This window comes from Lepisosteus platostomus, chromosome 15 (genome assembly GCF_059453375.1).
Source record: "Lepisosteus platostomus isolate fLepPlt1 chromosome 15, fLepPlt1.hap1, whole genome shotgun sequence".
Taxonomy (NCBI): Eukaryota; Metazoa; Chordata; class Actinopteri; order Semionotiformes; family Lepisosteidae; genus Lepisosteus; species Lepisosteus platostomus.
Window position 1 is genome coordinate 18,939,440 of NC_142625.1, and position 25,379 is coordinate 18,964,818.

The following is a 25,379-nucleotide window of genomic DNA, read 5'->3' on the forward strand; positions in this document are numbered from 1 at the left end:
CACTGTTTAATTTTGTATCGTCCTTAAAGCCATGCAGATGAAACGCAATAATCAGTATCTACCGTAAAATGCCATAGATTGATGTCAATTAAATCATTATAGGTATATTAATCTAAATGTTGATCGTACGTATAGACAATAATAATATAATAATATAAATAAATATAAATATAATAATTTTTGTTAATGTGTATTTTTTTTAAAGTTCGTCGTAACTCCTATTTCCAGTACGGCAGTACGACCCTTTGTCACGTTGAGGTAGTTCGGGGCTGCCACAGGGCAGGAGGGTGAAGATTTTTCGCTGTTGATTTTGTGATTCTGCCGCTAGGTGGCATTAGTATTCCACTAAAGTTAACGTGAAGAGCTTCATATCAAGAACGAGGGAAAAAAGGTTAGTTTTATGGCACTGGTTTTTAAGTTGTTTAGAACAACATCAATATCCATCTCCTTTTATCATAGGTTTCGAAATATGTCTGTAAAATGCATAGTAATAAAATACTTTAAACGGATGTATTTGGCACTTGCCTCACTCCAAAAAAAACATGAACTTTGAACTTTGAAGAGTATTTGTCAAGTCTCGTATCTTTTCACAGATGGCCAGAGGGATACTGTCAGTCATCCTGCAGCACAGTTTCCAGTTCCAGTACACAGTGCTCTGAGCAGTATCCTTCAAATCTGGCAGTCCAGTTTATTCTTTCTATGGGATTGAGGTCACTTGCAGATTTTTGACATCCTGCCTTGTGGTGTGTTAAATTAATGGGCCCTCTCCAGAAAACTCACCCAATGTCAGTTCACTCTTGCATTTGCAGTGCCAATGACAGAAATCAAAGGCTGTGAGGTCCACGCTGTGAGATGTCGACTGACACCAGCTCCACAATGAGCGGTAAAGACAGGGAAGAGCTGATCAAAGCATTCTTCAGCCTGCTACTCTACCCAGACTCTCCCATCAAAAGCGAGCAGCTGGTCGCAGGACTCCTCATTTCTGCCCTCTGCTTTATGTCCCGTTTTTCATGGCCTTGGAACCTCCACATCTCAAACATCACATTGCTTATACGCGAGGGATTTTGTGCTTGTCCCGCCTGTCGTGAAATCCTTGTTCGTAGTTTCCTCTCCTTAGGGGACACATTTCAAGAAACACTAATGTCAAACATCTACTGGTTACATGGAGTCAGACATTTGCTTTGTCTTTCTGTTGGACTCAGTTTTGGACTTTTGTGAAGCCCCTGATCTTTCATACAGTTTTGCCTGCATTTGAATCTCTGAGCTCTGAAGTCTCTTCCATCTTACAGATCAGGGGTGGCCAGCAGGGGTTCTGGAGTACCATCATTCAGCAGGGCTGCAGTTTCCCATTCCTAACTAAAATGATTTAGTATACTAAATGGCTGAGAATTGTCATGGGAGCCCTCCCCAAATTGATGATTTACAATGAGAGCAGTATTCAGACTGTTGATATATTGATCACAGTGGTGCAACTGAGCAGTGCAGGTCAGGTGTGCATCTTGGAGTTCATGGGAGCAGTGTTTAACTGTATTTAAATAACATTTTCCTCAGGTGGATCCCTATCATGTTTGGACTTTAAGGGCTAAATAGACTTCTAGCAGTAGAAGTCTGTGGTTTATGCTGTGCTTCTGCAACAGAAGAAATGGGCTTTGCTTAGAAACCCTGCCTGCCTGCAAATACCTTGTCCCTAGATGGAAAATTACTAAATTTAAATTTAAATAATTGAAGCTTTTATATAGGACCAGTTTGCTTTATAGGACATGTTTTACCAAGCAGGTAACGACTTGGTGTGTGAATAAAAACTATCTCTCTATCCAGTGAGCGCTAAAATTGAACCTGCTATTAGTGCTGATGTATTAATTTAGTCAGTGAAGCAGTTCCTAGGTCACAAGCAGTTTTAATTTTGTGAATAAACTGGTGATCTCACAGGCAGTGTAGTTGTGATGAAGCCCATTTCTCCATGTGTGGTATTGGCCTTCTTTGGAAATATTAACATAATCGATAATCACACTTTTTAATCTAGAACAGTTGGTGTTATAGGCACACTTCACCAGCAGATGATGATGCATTGTGTGCATAAAAATGATTGCAGTAACTTGTGATGTCACAATTTGTGATGCGTCAGTTTGAAGCCAATTTGTGTGTTGATGAAATCTGCTAAAATTCTTAGCAATCTTTACAGCAGTTTCCAAGAAGGAGGCAGTTTAAATCTTGAGATCAAAATGGTGATAAGGCCAACATTTGGCCTCTGGAATGCCAGCGTCCATATATTAAATGCATGCTTCGACTGTAAATGCGCTATTTACCAAATTTGTGTTATGATACACCTATGGACAACGAACAGAAAGAACAATTCTCACATTTTGGCGCTTGTTCATCTCGTTGGCAAACTATCACCTTGTTTTCCAGCAGTGCGAAGGGGTTGCTGACTTAGTGTGTCACAATTATCCTAGGGCCTGAGGTGTCATCCTTGAAAGTATAAAATCCTTTCCTGGAGCCTTCCATGTATCCAAGCCTGATATTAATAAATGTAATGTGAATGCATGTTTTTTCTTTCCTTTGTTTTTTTTATATACTGTATTGCTGTGTTACTGCTAGAAGTCGGTGAAAGACAAGTTTCACAAAGCAGTCGATATCTTTTGGTGCACAGATCCTAAGGTGTCTGGACGTGCTTAGATGGAGCACATTCCTCTTATTATTACAGTAGCCTACGGGAGGGATTTGACTAAATACAATAAGCGGAATGTTAGTATGAGTTTGAGCTGCTTTTAAAGCCAAGTTGCCGGAACACTTCTGTACACAATAAGAGATTCAAAAAAAAGTCAACAATACAGTTTGACTTAAATGCTAAACATGTGTAGCCACCATCATCAATGAAGTAACCTGATTTCAGACGGTTGTGTATTTGTGTCTGACTCATAGCGGCCTTTCTCAAAGCTGTTCACCTTTTGTGCGCTCAAGCATTGTCCCATGAGGGCTGTCATGACACAGTGGAGACACGTTTCCGGTTCATTACTCTCTGGCACACTGTGGCATTTGTAGTTGTTATTAGAGTTAAAACAGTGTTAAATGTAGTCTCTAGTTCAGTAGTCAGCACGTCTTGGAACTATTTTTTTTTCCTAATTCTTGGAGTAAGAATGTTTTGTGACTAGTTCACTAGTCAGCACGTCTTGGAACTATTTTTTTTTCCTAATTCTTGGAGTAAGAATGTTTTGTGACTTTTTATGTAGCATTCGTTTTTGACATCATGTTTTCTGAAAATCTTATTCGGTACTTTTGTATGATAATATCCCCATTAAACAGGAGTAGTAGGCTACTCACTGTTCTGAGGTTTTGCTGGAAACAACCATTTCTGGCTTGTGTGGAATGCACAACTAGGTTGGCTGCATGCAACTACTCACGTTTTAGTGCGGTCAAGCATTTGTTTTGTAACTGCACAACTGCAGTTTTGTGTTTTTGATTGTGTTGTGCACCAGAGCCAGGGATTTTTTTTACTTTTCCATGGCTTGGACTGTCAGTCAGGTTTTGCAGAGTATCCCGTACTAGATCAGTATCCCTTTACAGATCAAACTGTAGCAATAGAAAAATTACAGATCAGACAATGGGTCTCAGCAACGATACAATAGCTAAGCAGGGTCCTGCCATTCTCACCTAAATGGTGGAGTTTGTGAATTGTTCTAAACACCAAGTAAATTGTTCAGAAAACTCTGTAGGGCAGCAGACTTTGAAGAGGTGTTGAAAGTTTTGTGAGTACTGCTCCCTGACCCCTCTCCAATGCTGAGCAGTCCGCGCAGTGCAATCTGCCTACACTTTCATTCCCTGCTGATAAACTGGCGCACTTTTGATGGGAAGTGTTTGGGGCTTTTCTTCAGAAATAGAGGGACAGCGAGTTGACAAGGCGGGCAAGACTGGACAGGCCTCACTTTATTTCTGCAGCCAAGGAAAGAAAAGCTTCTATTTATGTCTGACGGAGCTGCAAACTGCCACCACCTTTTTTTTCTGCCACAGGATGTGAGGGGGCCCGAAGTCCCCACTTTCAATTGTGGGGGAACCACAGGACCTGGTTTTGATGTTCCTGGTTCTGGTGCTCTTTACAGTGCATTTATTATGAAGACAAGAGACAAATTTGGGGGTTTGAACTTTGTATAGCAGGATAAATTAATAGAAGTACATGACAGAAGCCCAAAGAGGCTTTGTACATTAATCAGGTAAACTGCAGAGTTGTCATCCTCGGAAGATTATATTTCATATGGCCTGTTCTCCAATTAATAGTAAATCCTCTTTAATACAGAACAACTGCCAAGCTATCGCTGGAACAAATTGCTGGAATTGTTAGTAGAGAATTATTATGACAGCGATTTTGAGAACTACTACTTCTGTAGTTTCAAATTATCAGTTCAAATTGTTGGTATGTGATTTTGTCAGTTCCTTGGATTTACAGTATGTTGTACTAGAAAGCACGATAAAGCAATTGTATTCTGCCTTCCAACTCTTCACTGTAGTTCAAATAAATGAATATTTCCTACAGTATTTGATAGGAAAATATATATATTCACACACAATCGAAATACTCACATGTGTTATAAGCATACGTGTTATAAGCATGGATAGTATATTTCAATGAGTATATAATGAGCATCAGAAGGAATTTATTACTGATTCATCCATGTGTGTTCTTAGAATATTAAAGTATATGGATTTTGAATATTGATTAAATAATTTTAGTGACATTTTGACTGATCATTCATGAGTGACTGTGATACTCTTAAGTGTCTTTGTCGCATCAGTGCTAAATCACCTCATTAGTGTGAAAGGTGATTGGGCACATTTAACCTGTTGAATGTGTAGAGTGGTGAAAGTGAAAAAAAAATACAAAAAAGAAGCAATACGCCCTGCAGCTCAAAAAACCAATTTGTCAATGGCATCATCACTATCTTGGATGTCGCCCTGTCTGGGATGTTCACATCCAGCAATGTTCAACCTGGCAAGATGTTATTGCCAAACCACAGTCTGTGAACGACAGACCGCCTACTGGGAGATCACTAGTTATGACACATCTCCAAGCTCGACAAATCATCATCCAAGTGTGAAGGTCTCCGAAGAATTGTCTAGTAACTATAGGACACCACATGTGTAGCGACTGATGTCAATCTAAATGCACAGAACTTCATAGATCAGGTCCATCAGCCTTACTTGCTGGCCCTCTCTTAGGACAATGCACTTGCTTGTGCTCTTTGTTTAACAGTGACTTTCATTTTGTTTTGTGATCAACTTTAATACAGCGACTTTCTATTGAGATGTGAACAGGAGTCATGTCATGGACACGGATGCCCCACTTGCCAGGCTGAACGTTTGAAACACTGAATGCCTATGCACAGATCTAGGATGAGGAGCGGCGTCTATGGCTCGGAGACCAGTGGGCCAGCACATGATCATCAAGGCTGGGCAAGAGCAAAGGGCCGTGGGACCAGACCTCTGGGGAGTCTGTCCGGGGGCAGTCACAGCTGAAAATAGGCCAGACAGAAAAATAAAGTGCACAACCAGTGCATGTTTACTCAAAGTACTGTGTTACAAGAAAAATATTTATATAAGAGAAAGACAAATATTCAAGAAATAATAATAAACTGGCAGTTTCTCCAGGGAATTTCCCCTTACTTGTATAGGTACCAGCCTGCTATAAACCAAGGTGTTTGACAGCACACAGACAGAGATCTACTCACCACAGTGACTGAGGGCCAGGTTAAATATTCAGAAGCTCCACCCCCTGTCTCCTCTTGATGGACAGGTAAGCTTCCATTTAATCCAGGGGTGAGGCAGGGCTCTGTAACCTGACACAAAATGGTGGAACAGACAGGAATTGAGGACAACACTGTGGATCAACAACAGGTAAGATCAATACAAACTGCAACCAACACTCAAATATTGATGTCAATATTAACACTAAGAGTGGAGATACAAATATTAAATATCTTTATTTAATTCCTGCAATGATGACAAATAAGAAACAGGTAAGTGATAAATATGAGACACCTTTTCAGAGATCATGCAGCAAAGGTGTGTAACAGCCCTTTAACACAGGACAAAACCCCAAAAGACATCTGCAATCTGGTTCAAAGCATGCATCACAGATGTATGACTTGAATTGCTCCCAATTTGTTTATGACAAATGTTCTGGGCCCGAGGATTCAGATAACGGGTAGGTTTTGATCCACCAGAAAACTTAAAAACTAGTTAAAGGTTTAATTTGAGTTCTTTAGTTGTTTTTTCCCTTCCTGGATGACCTTCCTTAAAAGGAGGTAGTCTTTGAGATGTGTTTCTTGAGTCACTTAAAATCTCCAGCTTTTCAACCGAAAAAAAAAAAACTTGCAAAGCTTCTGAACAAGCAACTTGGTGGATCAATTCAGGGATCTATATAAAGATCTCGGCTGCAGTGAAAATGAGCAGATACAGGGTTCCACACTGCCAGGAGTGGTGTTATTTGGTGTCATATCAGGATATATTTATTGTATTGTCTATCAGTCATTCTGTTTTGCAGCAATACTATTTGTATATACAGTATGTACCAAAGCAAATGGAGTCTTGTTTCCATTCTTGAGATCATGGGTTAATCTTGTTCTACAGCATCAGTTCCTCCCCTATTACCTTACACAATAAAATAATAAATTATAAATGTACATCTGGGAGTCAGATAAATCCTTTTGGGAAAAAAAATGAATGCTGAATGAAAAAAGCAATACAGAATTAGTCATTTTTCAGCCTGTTTAGCACGTCCACCGGGATTAAACAATCATATAGAATCTCTTATAAAAATCTCTTTGAATTTGACAGCACATAGCAGCATGATCTCAATGTGGGGAAAGCAGTCAGATCTTGAAGCAACTTTTAATTTGTGCATTTTTGTTTGGTGCCATATTAATCATAGCAGAAACAAAAAGATGCAGTGGACATATCTTGGACTTAAAAATTATCTACAATGGTTTTATTTCTATGTGGATAATAAACATCAATCCATTTCTACACTTTCTTAATTCATTATTAAAAATAAGGTTTTCATTTTGTATCATTTCAAAATGAGAAAAGAATATTACAGAGCCTTCCACACATGGTGTGTATTATTTCACTATCTCTGTAAAAGATAATTTGATTATTTCAAGCACAGCATTTGTTTTAAATGATTTAAAATGGCAGAGATGCTATGGCGCAGTGGTTAGCATTTCTGCCATGCAACACTAGGGCTCTGGATCTGTGTGGAGTTTGTATGTTCTCTCCATGATCGTGAGGGTTTCCTCCCAAAGTCCAAAAACATGCTGCTAAGTTAATTGGCTCCCGGGAAAATTGGCCCTCATATGTGTGATTGTGTCTGTGTGTCTGCCCTGCGGTGCACTGGCTTTCTGCCAAGGGTGTGCTCTGCCTTGCACCCTGTGCTTGCTAGGAGAGACTCCAGCTCTCCCATGACCCTGAATTCGAAGAAGCAATGAGAAAATGGATGGATGGCTGAATCAAAGTCAGTTTATATTTAACATGTCACTGTTTTGAACAGTTTTATTTTCATTTATGACAGGATTTACTGCATTTAAGCAGTATGTCGGTCGTTTAGATACTGTGGTGTTTTCCAGCTTACAGTTGGGAAGGGCCTAAGGCATACTTAATACTTTAATAAAAGTGTTCCTTGGCACACCAACCCCTCCTCATCTCCACCTCCGCCTACAAACACCTTCAAAGAAAATAGTGTTAGCATTCCTGTGGCAACACCTTTGCATACCATGCATTTCATTCATGAGGTCCAATGAACAGTGTTGCTAAATATTTTTTAAAAAGTAAAAAAAAGGCAAAAAAATTAAATCCAGAAAGTTCACACCCTCTTCAAAAATTGAAGACAGCTGGAAAAACTGAAGTGTGGAAGCAAATATCACAATCAACCCTTGCGATTATTATTATTATACAACGTCTTCCATGTTGGCAGAATCCCTGTGTTTCATCAATCATTGTAGAGCAGAGTTCAGCTAAAAGTACTTTTTCAGTAATTTCACGCAAGACTTGTGGATCAAGAGCTGTATCATGCTTTGCTCTTTATTTGAGTCAAGGGGGATTAGTTCTTGATATGAGTGTACCAGATTCGATGTGCTTATTTTACACAGTTGCTCTTCTGTTGTGCATGAAATACGAAGTCATTGCAGATGTCATGGATATGTAGATAGTGACACAATAAGCAGGAATTATGTACTGTAGTTGACGACACCACCTAGCAATGGTAAGAATGCTAGGGCCCTTTTCCCCAGTAAGAAGTTCTTTTGTCTTCCAGAACCATCAGTGCACCCACAGACTAGCTCAATACAGAAATCCTACATAAATAAAAATCAAGCAGCATTATTCTGTGATAACAGCTCTGGTCGGTAACCTGGGGTGCCTTTTTCTGCCACAACAAAGAAACAAAATTCTGTCTAGTCCTTGGCTTCTATCATTGCATTTTCCCCAGGCATGGCCATTCTGAACAATATTATGCTCCAGAGAAAGACAACGCCTACGTTCCTCTCTGGAGTCGGAATTCTCTTCTGTGTCCGGTGGTACAATCTGTGTCCCATAAATTCTTCCTCCTGTGAATCCTCCTGACCAAAGCTTATAAAGCCTCTTCCTGGGCTGAGCTTATGACTCTTTAAAAGAAACGTTTAGGTCAATCGCCTACTCAAATCCAAACAAGCTAGAAGGGTCGGATTGCTTTCTCTTCACCTTTATCGCATTCTGATTTGATTTATTGCTCTCAGTCACACTTCCAGTCTTCTTTTAATCTGTGATCTGGTAAGCAACCAGCAGGCATTCTGTTTGTTCACCTTTCTGCACATTGTTTCAATATGTTTTTTTTCTGCTTTTATGAAATAAAGGATATTTGGACAATATATCATGTTTGTTCAAAGCCTGCACACTAAACAGTCTTATACTAGCTCTGAAACAAAAAAAGGTGTGGGCATTTGGTGTGGAAAACTGAAGATGTGCCTGAAGATATATAGTTTTTTTTTTGTTCACAAAATCTGACAAGGAAATGGTTAAACGTCATGCAGATAAAACTTGTGTTTTCTGTTATTCTGAAAGACAACACAAACTTCAGGTTCTCTGCTGCAGGAAGAGGCACAGTTTTGATCATGTATGACTTAGCTGAAGGTAGCTAAACTCCTGGCAGGATGATGCATAGACCTGATCAGCCCCTGGACAGACAGACCACTGTGGGAATTTCTTCTGCTCTTCCTGTGCAGCTGCAGTCAGCTGGTGAAGGTGGGCTGGTGGCAGTTGTTTCCTGTATTCCTGAGTTAGTACCACAGATGTGGCATTATCCTGCTTCTGGATTTCAGAAAACAAAAACAGTTGGCTCAAGGACTTCAATGTCCATGCGTTGCTGAACCGTATAGTTTCTCTAAATCTTCTCTTGATGGTAAACCTAGACTATTGCATTTTTTAAGTGCACGAATAGTCCTATGTACAGTATATGTGCAATAATAACATCTATTTATCAAAGTAGATAATTTTGACAATTTCTATTCATCCACCAATTTTCTAACCATTTCATGCAATTCAGGATTGTGGGTGAGCCAGAGCCTGAGGGCAGATACACAGGCAGAAAGATGCACACACTCATGCCAGGGCCATTTTCCCCAGAGCCAATTAACTCACTGGTATGTTTTTGGATTATGGGAGGAAAACGGCCCCTGGAGAAAACCCATGCCAATACATGGAGAACATACAAACACCACCCCAGATCCAGGATAGAAGCCAGGGCCCCAGGGTTCCAAGGCAGCAATTAACCAATGCACCAACATGCTCCCAGTTGTGACATAATATAGATTATTTCTCTATATTTTAATGCATCTTTAATTTGAATCTGTACTAATGTAAAGTGAAGAGCTACAGGTAGGGTGTTTTATGACTGTGAACCTTGAGGTTGGGGGTTAAAACTGTTCCCCCTATAGATTTGCTTCATTGTTGCAAACTTCACAGGCATTAAACAGATAGCTAAAAAGTCTTTCAATGAACATACTTGATTATGATTACATGACTTTTATGTGTGATGAAAATTTCTTCATTAAGAACAGTGACAGGCCCGACAAGTTCCTGGGCGATCTGCTATAACATCAAAGAGTCATGCTGTTGCTGGAGGCAATTACAGAAAATAGTGGACAAATCTCTATAACCTTGCAAAATAGGTTGCATTTTCATATTTTTGGCTGCTTGCCACTTAATAAACAAGACGTTACTGCTGGCAAGTCAGACAACTGGCTTGCAGATATCTTTTAATTGGTTTCATGTGAAGAATAGTGTTTTGTAAAGAGATTATTGCTACAAAACAGAGCAACAAGCAATTATACTGCCTGCACAGGCAAGCTGGGCTCTAAACTAGTTTCTGGTTTGGAATGTACATCTGTGCAAAATAAAAGTGTCAAGGAAAACAAGTCTTTGAAAAAATCCAAACACAGCAACACTTCAGCCTTACAGCCATTGCTTGTAATGTGTTGGTATTCACACCAGTGCCTCTGTGATTGAAGTTCTCTGAGATTTATTTCCTCTTTCTATAGTTTTTATAGTTTTCTCCGTGTCTGCAGGTTCAAATGAAAGCAGTACTCTGCACATCTTATGACTCCCCTGTTTTGGATGAGGTTTACAAAACCCATCAATTTTAGCAAGCTCAACACAGTCTGGGCCACATTACTGTGTTTGAATTTCTGTTGCTTTACAATTACTGTAACAGATAACTCATGTTTAATTCCTGGCTTTGGCATTTATTGTCCAGGACATACCTTTTGCATGCTGTTGACAGAAAAATTGAGCATTCTGTTCTTTTCCAAAGCTGGACATTATTACAGTAGTGTGACTGGACAGCTTTATATTCAGGAACAAAACTGTTACATCAATGACACTCAGCTCTCTGTGGATTGTGAGAGGGAAAATTGTGTTTTTTTCCCTAAATACTCTGGTCTCAGCATTTGAGGTTTGTGTAAGACTTATACAGTAGGTCAATATTTTAATTTTATTCCCCTTCACTTAATTTTTATGATTATAAGACTTTCAGAATTTCTCATACAACACAAATGATACAAAGTTATACAAAGTGAACAAAGTTATTATAGCAGTTTACTGATACTAACTGAGTTCTACAACTGTATATTTCAATTGATTGACCATCATACTAAAAATACAGAATGATGGAACTATAGTACATGTTAATTCACTAAACAGAGTGACATACTGTAGGCCAGACAGTTTAAAACAGTGCAAACTGTGACTTTGGTACACTTCCCCCTCTTATTCAAACGAGGAAATAGAGTACCATATTCTGTTTAATTTAATTTCATTAAGTTTAAGTGGAGCTGTGGCTCTGAGAGCTGCACATATGGACTCCTCAAATACTTCCTCTGTGCCAGGCTCACAATGGTGAGATCACAGCTGCTTTACTGCTAAATATTAGAAAACTCAATAGTGCACATCTGCATTGTCAGATTTCAAATCTACTTTTAGAGACAGTAAATACTTGTCTAATACACCAACTGGTCAGGATCTTAGCATTCAAATAGACTCCCTCAGTGGCAGGGCACGGTTTTAAAAACCTTGTGGTCCAGAGACGTCCACAGATCACCATTTGGGAACACTGGTGGAATCAGTGGAAAGTGCATTATGGCCCCACACACTATTTCCCTCCTCACAACTTCCCCTGAAGAGGATCCTGCTGGATGAAAGGGAAGGGATAGCGTTTCAGAACCTTGTGGTATACAGTACATGTCATGTCCTGTTTAAGCTAGTCTTGCTGCTTGCAAAGGCCTATCACTTTATTCTCTGGGGGTTTCTAATATTTCAGCCAGAGAGTGTGTGAGATCTGCTAAAATAGCACATTAATATTGGAACCTCCTTGATTCTATACTGTACATTAAAACGAATCAGGTGGTGTGATTGAACTTACGGTAGCTGAATGATGTGTAACAAGCGTTAGAAAAAATGAATGACACATTTATGCCGATGACGCTTCACGGACTCAAGAGTGGTTTTACAGTATAAAAGATAAAAGACTCCTGAGAGTTTCTTGTTGGAACTGTTTGATGATGGATTGAAGCCTTTGGACTGGCACGTCCACATCATTATAGAATGGTTATTAAGATCTTAAACCCATGTAAAACATTCTGTCGTAACAATGAGTGCCCCACCTGACTTTGACCTGAATGGCCTTATGTTTTGTTTTTAATAATATGCACAAAATAAGACCTGCAGGGAAATAACTGCATCACAAGGGAATGGATTTAAAAGCAATTGTATTATCCTGTGTGAAAGGATGATTCTTAAACTGCATGTTCACCTTTAAAGCTCTACATTAAATAATATCACCTGACTAATTCTTTGCACTGAACAATTACGGTCTCGTCTTTAGATAGTGGTGTATTACATGTTACAAATAATTTTTCACATCTGACACCACAGTTTGAACTTGCCTATGAACACTGCATTATTGGAAAATAATCCTTGATTCTTTACTTGAGGCTCTATTGAACAAAACTCAAGGCATTTTGTTATGCGTTATGCAGGTCAGATGGACCTTGCATCATTAGGCTTTTAAATGTATAACTTTATAAAAGTAAAGGGTTGTTGCAGTTACTTGGTACGGTAATCATGTCAAGTTGCGACCTTTCTGATACTGAAGAATCTGCATCAAGCAATTAACCTTAATTGTTTAATTTACGTTGGGACTAGGCACTCAGCAGTTCAGATCTGTCAGTTATTACGTTGTGAAGACTACATACACTTTTATTCATATTGGCTCTGGCTGTGGCTCAAGCTAATCATTTAAACTACAGTACGTGCATTTCAACAGTTTGTCTGCAGTTCATTGAAGCTTGACAGTGCTGTTGACAGTAAATACACTAGTCTAGGCCTAGTTCTGCATAGGTAGCTTAATGAAGTCATTTCATGACAACTTAAATCCAAAGGCTGTGCACTGCTTTGTTATAAAAGTACTAACTTAATCATTGAGAAGAAATGCAGTCATGTCGTAAAACTCACACAACCTACTGTAGCTGCCAAAGGATTTACAGCCTCACAGCTACATGGCTACACATTAGAGCACAACTTGCAAAGAATAAGGACCTTTTCAATTTTAAATTAAAAGTTGATGCTGTATGAAACTTTGGAACAGTGGTGATTGTAGCTATTTTAATGTTTTTGCTCCAAAAGGGAAAAGGGGCTGGCTCTCAGGGCTTCAGTATTTAATTAACATCAGAAATCGATCTGTGACTGGGATGGAATGTGCAGAACTGGGCAATGGAGTGAAACAGCAGTGGCTCTGACAGGTGCATAGAACAGGGCTTTTTTGAAAGAACACCAAATTGTAAAGTAAGAGTTCTACAGGCAGACCACTAAAACATTCAACTGATTTGGGTATGTCCCTCATGATGGCTGTGTAGTTATATATTATAAAGTCAGGTTATTCTTTAAGTGTTAGATGTGACACCTTATTATTTGTAAATATGGTTATATTGGTCACAGGGGCAACTGGTAGCCCTGTGTGATAAGTGGAATGTTTAGCAGGAACCAAAGAAATGCAAACATCATAGAGTAGCAAGGATAATATAGTGCACAAGGAAATTCTTTTATTTCATTCATAAGGCATGTGCTAGTTCAATTTAGTATTAGGAATTAGTTGATTTCATTGCCAGTTTTTATTTAGTTCATCCTGACTGAGACTTCAGTGACTTCACTGACTTCAGTGGACCAATTCATGGTAGTCAATCTGTCTGACAGGCAGTTCTTAATAAGTGTTGATTGTCTTGCATTTTTATACTGTGATTAAACCAAAAACGATGATTTTAAACGTGGCATGTGGTATCTCATAAACGTGTTTTGTGTATGTGTCATACAGTACAGTGTGTCATTTAATGATCATCAGGAAATGATGAGTAAAATATGAGCTGTAACATATTCTACAGGCATATTACAAGCTCTGAATAGTGAATCAGTAAGTGTTGTGCAATTAGTAATCAGGGATAAAAAATGATTCAGTAGTTCAGTAACTTATGCAAGGAATAGTTAGAACCTAATTTTCTGAATTATTTCCTAGAGGTGCAAGCATGTTTGTATACTGTTTTCTTTTGATAAGGCTAAGGATGATTTATTCCTTATTTAGTCTATTTTGGTGACATTATGAGTATTAATTGTGAATTTGAAATATACCAAAGACATGTCTGAATTTTGAATCCCTTTGCACCTTGTTTAACATGTTTTCTTAACCTTTAGCTCTGAAGGAAATGCTTGCTTAGGGATATATAGATGTCTTTGCTGTGACTTAAGCCCTAGCGATCCCTGTGTCTGTTTATGAAAGCCCAATTGCAGACAGTTTTATTGTTTCTTCGTGTGGTCACTTTTTTATAGTTGTTTATTTCCTTGTCCTATAAAGTGCTCCTTGGAGGGTGCTGACATGCCAAGGCCCTGCAGAAATGTCTCTTTTTTCTTTTAGAGTATTTCATGACTGCCACGGGACTCTTCATTCCTGCTATGATTTAATTTCCATATGCATCACAGTTATGGATAGAGCTGAGCCCTTGCTGGGTTCCATTAAGTGATCTATTAAGACACTTTGAAAAAGAACTTTCAAAGTCTTTACTGCCTCAACTACTTCTTCAAATCGAAGGCTTTAATAAGGTCACTCCTCCTTCAATGCGCCATCATTGCATACTCCGTTTAAATAATAAATATATATATCAATACCCATACATATGCTTACCTACAATACTTGCCCATACATATACTTATACACACCTCACTGTTGTAAATTGTAAAAGGTCTGTTTACATCCATAGTTATTATTGTGTGGAACAGCAAATTTCTGAACAAATATGTTTACTTTGTTTGCCAGTAGTTTCAAGGCTATGCTTGTTAGCAAAATAAAAAAGAATTCCAATTGAATGCAGCTGGAGACGTTATGGGAATTGATCGCTTTTAATTTCAAATTTAAATTATGGAGAAATAAGTTACAGGATAGTGTTAAATGTTTAGCCTTGGAATCCCTGTCTGAGCTCATTACTAAGATGTTTATTTAGGCAGTGACATGTTCTTTGCGATTTGTGTAGATTACACTCTGTCTTTTAGTGCAGACAGAAGGAATGATGGCATTTGTGTAATCTGAGAGTGGGGTCTGCATGTTATGAGAGGATATAACAAAACCCGACACCACTGAAACGAAAGGAAATGCTGAGGGTAAATAAGATCAATTTGCATGGGTTTGTCTGGTAGTGATTAAGATCTCCCAAAAAGACCAGTTAAATGGATTTGCAGTTCAGGGTGGGTGGTTTGTCTACATTTCCTAAAATTAAAAACATGCAAGCATGATAGTTTTAAAATGTAAAACACCTATTCCCCAAATGCATAGTTCAAACACAGAAACCATTTTTGCTCAGTGGGAGATTTTGAACTTTAAGGGGGGTTGTGAGAGACATTACAATTGAGACTTGGTTTCATTTTAACACATTTAGGTTAAAAATGAAGCTTTTCCATGGTCAGTACAGTGGGTAACAGGACGTTCCGATAGTATGAAATGAATATTACGGTATATTCCAAACATTGCCGCAAATCTTTAGCAAGTGTTTTGATCTATAAGGGCTAGATTGGTCGTTCTTTGCATGGTGTATGAGACACAGAAGTTCAAAGGCAATCATCTTACTTCTCCCATAACAGGCTTGTTTTCAACCACCTGCTGTATACGAGATACTGACAAGTCCAAAAAGACTAAGACAAACATAAGGAGGAATCTATGTGTAATGTAATGATCTGTAAGATGGACGTGTTTCTTGTATTTGTTGTATTAGTGCTTCAGAATTGCACTGGTGCAGAGCACTGTGGTATATAAACATGCACCACATCAAAGGCCCGTCTGCATGGTACCGTGTACTGCAATGATACTTTGTTGGCACAAGATTTATTAACTTTTTAGGTGCAAATATGAAGCAGCTTTGGTCGTCATGAAATCTGCCAAGTTTCAATTTGATTGATGCAATGGTTCCTAAGGTGAGTTCCAAAGGGGTTTCAAAACTGGGGGTCTGGCTGCCATCTTGTTTGGCAGGACCCCATTTTTTTTTTGTTGCAGGTTACTTAAAAAGAACAGGCTCGTGTGATCTGCCTTCTATTTTCTGAGCAATGTTAATGCCTCTGACTACAGTATGAGTCTTACATGAAACAGATTCCTAAAAAGGTCCATGAGGTAAGGAGATAACCTGGATTGATTTTTCTTTTTTGTAAGCGCAGGAGCAGGAGAGGGAAGTTGATATTCTAAAATCAAAACTTAGATGCATTCAATTAATAGACAGGTAGTGAGTTCTGTAGCAGATAATGGTAAACTGGTAGATAAAGTAAGAGAATAATTGATGGTGAGGATTCTCTTTAGATGCCAAAAGCATGAAAACATAGGTACAGTCAAAATTTATTTTATTCTGGGGTAGTGAAATTAAATCCCACATAAATAGTTTTACAGCGCATTCCATTATCATAAAGCAAGATAATCCTGTAAAGGTAGGTAAATCCTGATAATCCTGGACTATACTCTAGACAGAACACCAGTCCACTGCAGTTCACACACACATGTGCAACTATACATACAGCATTTACAATTTACAGTTAATGTAAAACATATATGTAATTCATTTAATTTCCCTAGCCCGAGAGTCAAGAGGCCAAATTCTTTGCTTTAGACACCCTAATCCAGCCCCCTCAGTCCTGAGCATGTTATTATTTTGATTTAAGATGATTTAAAAAAAAAAACAACAGGAGGAAAATCTTTAGTAAAGGACTTTGGTGTTATCCTGTGGAGAAACGGCAATCGAGATGTACAGTAATTGTTTGCTGTAGTGTGCAAACCTACCAGTGTAGTGAGAGCAGGTTGCCAGTCTCTACAGGAGAGAGAGAAGACTGCACAGCTGGAAGTGGAAACAACAGTGTTTTAGGAGTGATTAACTACTGTAGCACATTGTATCCACAGCGGAGGAGACTGGAAAAGCTCCACCTTATTCCTTTTCCATGTAATAATTAAAAGGTCCATGTCAAATATCCTTCTATAAGTTCAGTGCCAGGGTAACTGCTCTTGGTTCTATGCATTTATTGCGCTTTTAATGTTTCAACAGAGAAATTCAATGCTTTTCATAAGTCCCTTATGATGTGGTAAAAAGTGAAATCTTGTAAAACAAATGCATGAATGGAGAGATCTGTGTCAAATGTTTGTTCTGTTTAAGTCATCTGTATCTAAGTTGGTTTGACCTGAACCTCTGAAACTTGAATGACACTATAAAATGTGAGCTAGTGGGCTCCTCCAGGCTTGAACGTACTGAGGTGAGAATTAGCCTCATATTGAAACCCTTTTGTTTTTCAACATGCACACATACTCATAGAAAGTGAGAGGTTAAAGCTGCACATCGTGGCTGCAAGCCTCTAGTGAGTTATCCTTTCCATCTTTTATTTACGTAGTTCTTGGGAAAAGAGGTGTGTGGAATGTTTTGCTGAAGCTGAACCCTGTAGAGCCAAGAAACTCCCAATGAGAGTCTTGTTCAGAATGAACGAGCAAAGCCAAAATGCTACACAACCCAAGGGATAAGCCATTCATTTCATACTTCACATACAGTAAAAGGAAGCTGGGATTCTGGTTGCCTACTGCTTTTAAGAAAAGAAAAATCACTAATTCCTGGAATCTGGTACTGGTCCATCCTTCATATTCCAATGAAATCTTTAGCCAGAGTTCCCAGGTGAAGGGGTGTCAAGCTCTGTGGCACCTCTCCTGTCACCCAGCTGGGATGGCCCCTCAGGGGCCTTGAGATTAGTGGCCCCTCGGCTCTTCTGGAACACCAGCAGCTGTGTTCTGTGACTCAGTCTTGGCTGCATAGTACACACAGACCTCTCTGAGGAAACTTGGCAGCTTGTCCTACTGAGTCTGCCTTCTCTGTTCTCCTAAAAACACTTGTTTCATTGCTCACTGCACCACAGGAGACATTGTTAGTGTAGCTAATACAGTATATCATCTGACCATGCCTACACATCGGCTGGGAAATGTATGCTGTGATAGCAGGATGGATTTGTTTCTAAACTTCCCAGGATTTATGCGTCACCCATTCCATACCTGTGGTACTGTACATCATATCTGGGGGCGATAAGGTTATGCTGAGATGCATTCTTGAAATATTAGCTGGAAAAAACAGATTTCTGCATTCTATTTTTGGGGGTAGTATATTAAGTTATTTCTAGTGACAGTTATGAAATCAACGGGAATAGAAAACGAGAGTGAAGCACCTTGCTTGCCTTTTGCCTTCAAAAATGCCCTGTACAAATATAGTGGATTGAGCTTTTTCAGAGAAAAATGTTAATAAAAATCAAACATTCATGAAGAAAACACTGAGAAGCTTTCTCGCTTAATTATAGGGATTACAGAGTATTACGATTAAAGATCTAGTTCAATAAAATTTTAGTATTGTGGTCTAAAACTCAGACCTCAGACAGCTATTTTTCTTGTAATTTCAAACTGTTCCTTTTCATTTAATATTAGAATCCAAATTCTTTCTTTTGATTTAATGGATAAAGACATTCAATAAATTGCCATCCAATTACACACTTTTAGCTGCTATTAGAAAAAAAACAATTATGTTCTGGGTTCTGTGGGTCCTCTTGTTCCAATAAGACCTCTGGGGAAACAAATATGTTCATATTACTTACCTTTATCTAACAGGAATAGCCTATAAAACCTCTCCAACTGGAAATGAGATTTCCCAAGTAAATTTGGATGAAGTTACCTCTCTTTCAAATCCACATCTCTTTAAAAAACTAATTAAAAATATTCAGACAGTTAAACATCCCTGGTTTTCCACTAATATCCCTGCTGATAGTTTTGTATTTCATAACCCCAAGAGATGTAAGGAACAAATATTACTGTCAATTATCTTTTAATTATGGTGGAATGCAATGTTGTAATTAAACCATGTTTTTAATGAAGCAAGTTGCTTTATTAATTTTCTTGTTTATTATTATTGGTGCACAGCATGGTGCATGGTACAGTGCTGAGGCTCAGGGTTCAGTTCTGGAGCTGGGGTTGCTATCAGCATGGAGTTTGTATGTTCTTCTTGTGTTTGTGTGTCTTTCCTCCCACAGTCCAAAGAGATACTGGTGGGTTAATTGAGCTTCTGGGAAAACTGGCCCTGGTGTGAGTGTGTGTATCCTGTGATTGACTGGTGTCCCATCCAGGAGGTATCCTGTTTTGTGCCCATTGCATGTTAAAATATGCTCTGGCTCCCCCATGACTGGATAAAGCAGTACAAAACTGGATTGATGGATTATTACTATTGATGTGGTGAAATAGTATCTTCCTGGGTAAATTACTGTAGCTCAGGGAATCTCTAAGACTAACATTGAGTAGTAGTGGGAGAATATTCAATCACATCCATCCTGTTTCCATTGTGACAAAAGGTAATGCTAGGAATTATTTCCTTACACATATACTAATATCCAATACAGCAACTGTCAAACACTCCTTTGTGACTTGCATACATGTATTATATTTTGTTTTCTTACATTCAACCTTTTATTGGCAGATGTAATCAATGTTAGAGTTCCTCATATCTTGAAATGACAAATGAACATTTTGTCTAACATCCCCAATACCCTATCTAGCTGAAGGATAAGGAGGAATGCATGTCCCCTTCATGCTAATTGATTGCACTGCTTTGCAGGTTATGTTTGAACTATACAACTTCCCACATCAAAGTGTTATGCTGTCTAGATCAAACACATTTTTGTAATAATGGCATAAAAAGAAAGGAAAACAACAGCTCTGGAAAAAAAATACTCAATTCCCCTTTTTCATTTTTGACATTTACAGTACATTTAACAGGCCTGCCAAAAATGTATGTTCCTTGTGAAAAGAAGACATACTGACAAAACAGTATGCAAGTTATTTTTATAGAGCACTTCCCAATGATGCTCTTATGAAATACGACTTAGATAAGATAAGAGAACCGAGCTCCTGCAGGGTCTTACAAAAATATCATGTTGCAATTATCAAGAGATTTATTTTCTAATATTAGAAACCATAAAACGGGAATTTATAGCAATGCATTCCAGAGTAAAGCCTATTTATTCCAGAGTGGTCAAGGTCAGTGTGTGAATTAATGTATATTGTTCTATATCATCTTCTAGCTATCCAAATTCTGTCATTTCTAATAACTAGTTCTTGATAATATCAAGACCCTACTATTTGTTGATGGAGTTTGACACAATTTGTGAATGATGTACAAAATAAGGCTCCTGTATTTTAAATGTTTCCCAGTATAGACATGTTTAGAAATATCCAGTTGTCTAAAAGAACTTCAGGAAAGCATAGAGACCTTCATTAGAAATGTGCCTATTCTTGGTAAGAGTTGTCACTACCTGTACTATACCCCAAGAAGCTTAGAGTGTAAGATGTAAGACTCTGGGTGGAACATATGCAAGGCAATTTTAGAATCTCATTAAAATCTTTCACTGAAACCTTGTCTCAAAACGTTACTCCCCTCTGCTTCTTGAACTCTAAAAAAATCATGAGTTCAGCATGAATAAGGTTCTTGACATACTGTATACAGTATTAATCTTTATCATTTACCATTTGATAATGCTGTTCAGTATGCATCACCTTCAGGTGCTGTCTTTGATTTTATAGAGTATTCTTCAAATAAACATGCACATACTGTCCATGCATCACTGAGCACCAGGAGTAACTTGACCTTCAACTGGACTGTTATAGCTGAGCCTGTGTCTAATTATGGTTTTAATACTTATTTTGTACATAGATTCTTTAACTGGGAAGAATAAAGTTGCTGCCTTGCCTTTATGCAGGGACAGGAAAGTAAAAGAATATGTGTTGAGTTGCCAGATCTGTGGTAAAAGAAAACAAAATCTGTTTTTCCAGCAATGAGGACATTGTTTTCATAAGCTTTTATGCTTCATTGAAGAAGTAATTTAAACCAAATAATGCGGGCCTGTGTCTGCAAAGCAGCCACACCAACCTGGGGAAGAGGAAAATGAAATGGTTGTTCAAGACTTATATTCTAAGAATTTGTTATGAGGTCATCATTTCCCTTGAATGAGTTTAAATGGTGGGGGCTGTAATTTAAGGAAGGTGCAAGGTTTTTCAGACTACACTATGCTGGATCCAAACTGAAAGCAAGGAAACTTACAGTAGGTGGCTACATTCTCAAACGAGCACTACAATTACTTGAAACTTGAAAAGCAATGCTGATTTCACTACATACACTTTTTACAATGAAGGAAACAAGGGATACATATCACCCTCCTTAATCCATTAAGGGGATAAAATACAAGAATGTTTAATTGTACATGTATGTACTTATATGCATGCGTACAGCGTGTGCATAATTATTACACCTAACAGAGTAAGGCTACAAGAATAAGAAAAGACAAGCCTAACTCTTGTTTTCAGGACGCATTTTATTATGAGGCATGATTATAGTGAACATGGATGCATGATAGTTCAGCTGCCTTATATATCCATGGTCCTGGACTTGAGAACTCTAGCTTTATAGATCTTGTCTAGTCCTGTGTTTGCCTTGATTTCCTAACACCTCCCAAAGAACAGTTTTCAGAATAGCAAGTTCACGTGTAGAATAGGTTTGACTGGTTTCCTTCAATTGTTCCTCTTTGGGATCCTCACTGCCCTATGCTCCGAATCAAGTGTCGTTTGCATCCATGGATACCGAACATGAGTGCTCCAGCAGCTGCACTCGTGCTCAAATCCTCCTGCTCTGAATTGGAGAGTTCAGAATTGCAGTTAATATGATATTTCCTTCTATGCTGATAGATCAAGAAGTATGGAATGTGAACAGCCTGCAACTTCTCTTCCGGGAAATGTTTAAGGCTGATTGAATGCCCCGTTGGGTATATATAAGTACCTAGAGAGCTTAATATTTACAGAGTTACTCTACCAGAAATCATGTTTCACTGTTTGATTGGCACTTGTAAAATAACAGTTGATATGCTCTTTGTTGAGTGATCCCTGTTGGAGGTTTTATCCCTTAACTCCCACATCTCTATTCCTGTGAATATTTAAAAACCCAGGGAAATCTAAAGAAGTAAAACTGGCGTGTCAGCGCTGAGCCTTAAATTTCCTGTCGTAGCAGCAGTGCCAAAACCTCTGACCTGTTCCTGTACCTTTTTTTCTCTATTTAACATGACTGACTGCACAACTTACTTACTGTAGTAAATGGCAACAATAAAGTTGCCTTCCCAGACATTCCGGTTATATTAGGATGGAAAAAATGGGAAATAAAATTACAGTTTTTCCCAGTGAGACCTAAGGTTTCCAGATCATTGATTTATTTCTATGCCTGAGGCCAAGAAACAACAGAAGGTCTACAGGTTTGTTGGTAAATATGCTTAAAAATAAAGTTCTGTTGTTCATCAGTAAGTGTCTTCCATATTTTTTAAATTAAATATTTTTTTTTAATTCATTTAATTCCGTTGTACTCTATAATGAGTAAAACGGTAGAGATCCTGGCTGAGAGTGCCACATTTTTATGCTTTAATAATATGTACTTGGGTGATACTAAACCATAGAGAAGAAGATGACAGCAAGAATGTTTTATCTTGAGAATGCATTTCTTAAAAAGGAGTTCATGTTCTTATAATAACCAAATACCTTTTTTTTAGAATGGGGCATCTTAGAAAACTGACAAATATTTATTAAATAGCTTTGATTTAACAGGGGATCTTCCACCTTAAAAGACAAAACCGATGATCATTCAGGGAAAATGTCTCACCTGAGGTCTCATCCACTTGTCAGTATAGCCTGATACACCACTGGTTACCCAGCAGAACAGATTCATCTGAACAGCATCTGTGTTGTTACATTCAGGACCTTAACACTAATTTTATACCACCTCACTATTTTATTTCAGTGTTGTCCACATTGCACTCATCAAGGTGTCAGTCAAACTTAAATCTTTTGTATTTATTTCTTTTAACCTGCCTAGATGTCTGTGTTTTTGTAAGCATGGAATGTTTGTTCTAATTTAATTTACCCTTGGGTTCAAAGTCTTGCCTATGGAGAGCAACTGGAACAAATCTGGAGAAACTCTCTTGCAGGTCATCACCACTGACCTCCTGCCTTCCTCTGCTGGTAGATTAATTTACATCCTGACAGCTGTACTGACGCTTCTACCCCTTCCTTCCTTGTCCTTTTGCATTAAATGACATGATATATCTTGGGGGTGGGGAGTTTGCGTAACGTAAAAAGACATGTGTGTTTCTCTAGCGTGGTTTGGCACCTCCCTTGTTGAGCATTTGCTTAATTTGAGTTAGTGTCAGCTTTCCTGCATTTTACTTTTGCTTGTACGTGCTGTATATTCTTAGCAATCAATAACAAATGCTCATATCAATTGTTTGTCTGGTGTTAAATTGTAAGGGATATTTCAAAGAGCACACCATTCTCCTGATAACAGATAAAACAAGGTTCAAACAAATACAGTGGCAGAAAGCATGCAGAGCCATCTTACAAGTCCACATTTAGTTAGTCCATTAGCTGTAGCAGTGAAAGAACTGCAATGTATATGTAATAGAATGATCAAAGTGGATTTCTTTTCTTGTGACAGGTAAAGCTTAGATGTTCTGCTTAAAAACCACACTTTGTTGATGTAAGGATTTAACGACCTATCAGCTGCTGTGGTGGAATTTATAGCTGTTTATCTTAAAGAGGCAACTATTTAATGAATCAGGCTTGAGTCTTAAAAGATAACTGCAAGTCATTTCAGATTAAGTTGATAGATCTTTGAGGCTCCCTTGTAAAAACACATGAAAAAAGAAAACTGGGCAGTAGTAGCTAATATGTGACAAATAAAGATACCACGTTCATTTCACAGAAAATTTATATTTCATTGGTGCTAGATTTTACAATCATTGGTAAAGAGCCTTTATAGATATAGTGTATCACACCCTCTCAGTGGTGATGTTAGGACAGTTAAACAGCTGTTCACAATATTAATCAAAGCAGCCACAATATTTTTAAATAATGTGAAGCATCTGCTATAATAATTCATCCTTGAATGTATGATAGAGCATTCCTTTTATTTGCAATGTTAAAAAATTGCAGCACTAGATAGTCTTCTATCTATTCATTTATTCATCTGTCAGCTACTCATCCATCCATTTTCTAACCACTTCGTCCAAATCAGGCTCACGGGAGAGCGGGAGCAGGCAGGATCCAGCCTGGACAGCACAGGACACCAGTCCATTGCAAGGCAACACAGGCACAAACACACTCACATCCGGACCAATGTTCCCAGAAGCCAACTAAACTACCAGTATGGACTGTGGGAGGAAACAAGAGCACCTAGAGGAAACCACACAAACGCTGGGAGAACATGCAAACTCCACCCAGACAGCACCCCAGGTCTTGAACTGAACTCAGAGTTGCAGTGCTGCAAGGCAGCAGGGCCAACTATCAGAGCTACAGAACTATGCTTAACAAAATACTGTGAAGTATTCTTACTCCTTCTCATGGACTGTAGCAGACATTATAGCACGTTCTGTCTTTTGGGGTTTATTTAGTTCTCTTGATGGAAATTTGCAATTCATCAATATTCTTGAACAGTTCTTGATGAAAAAAACAAGATACATTCACATCTGTTTAGATCCAAAGTTACTACCAATGCCACAGTATATATCTTTATTCGCCATCTGGGAAATAGGGGGTGAATAATTACTATGCTGCTCTTTTAATTGAAAACAGACTGAAATACCTTAGCTATGTGCTCCTGCTATTCCATCATAAAGATGGCTGATCTGTGGAAAGATATGAACTTGTAAACCTTTGCTTCCACTCCCAAAATGTGGAACTTGTTTTAACGAGAACACACAGGCTGTCCTACTGTATGTAAAGTCTTTAGTCAACGTTTGTACTGTGTACTGAAAACAGATACATATTTTTCTTTGTTTTTTTGGGTAGAAGACAACGGCTAATAGAAAAGAAAAATCACTGTTCCACCAAATTTGTCATGCTGTATAGTTTTACATTGTACATGATTAAAAAATGAAATGCTGATCTCTTGTAAAGTGAAAACTGTTGTAATGCTGCATAGTCAATAATCTTTCATCTCAACACCAATAAATGGTCAAACTCTAAGGAAAACAGGTTCTGCTGTTTTCACCAAGGAGGAAAAAGAATATGTATATATGTATATATCCGAGACAAACGTAGGGTCCAGCACATTAATTTGTGATTGGTAGAGTTTTTTTTTCTATTTCCAAGCCAGTGAGTCTCATGTAATATCAAAACACCATCAAAAACATTATCGTAACAGATAACTGTCCTGTCTTTCGCAAATCACGAGCAGAGG

General features: G+C 38.3%; 1 long non-coding RNA gene across 1 annotated transcript; it reads left to right on the forward strand.

The window, feature by feature from the left end:
* Positions 1-5,790: 5,790 nt before the first annotated feature.
* On the forward strand, positions 5,791-25,171 carry LOC148648157 (uncharacterized). The gene is made up of 2 exons (XR_015926787.1): positions 5,791-5,886; positions 24,216-25,171. It is a non-coding gene; the product is annotated as an uncharacterized LOC148648157 (long non-coding RNA).
* The last annotated feature ends 208 nt before the right edge of the window (positions 25,172-25,379 follow it).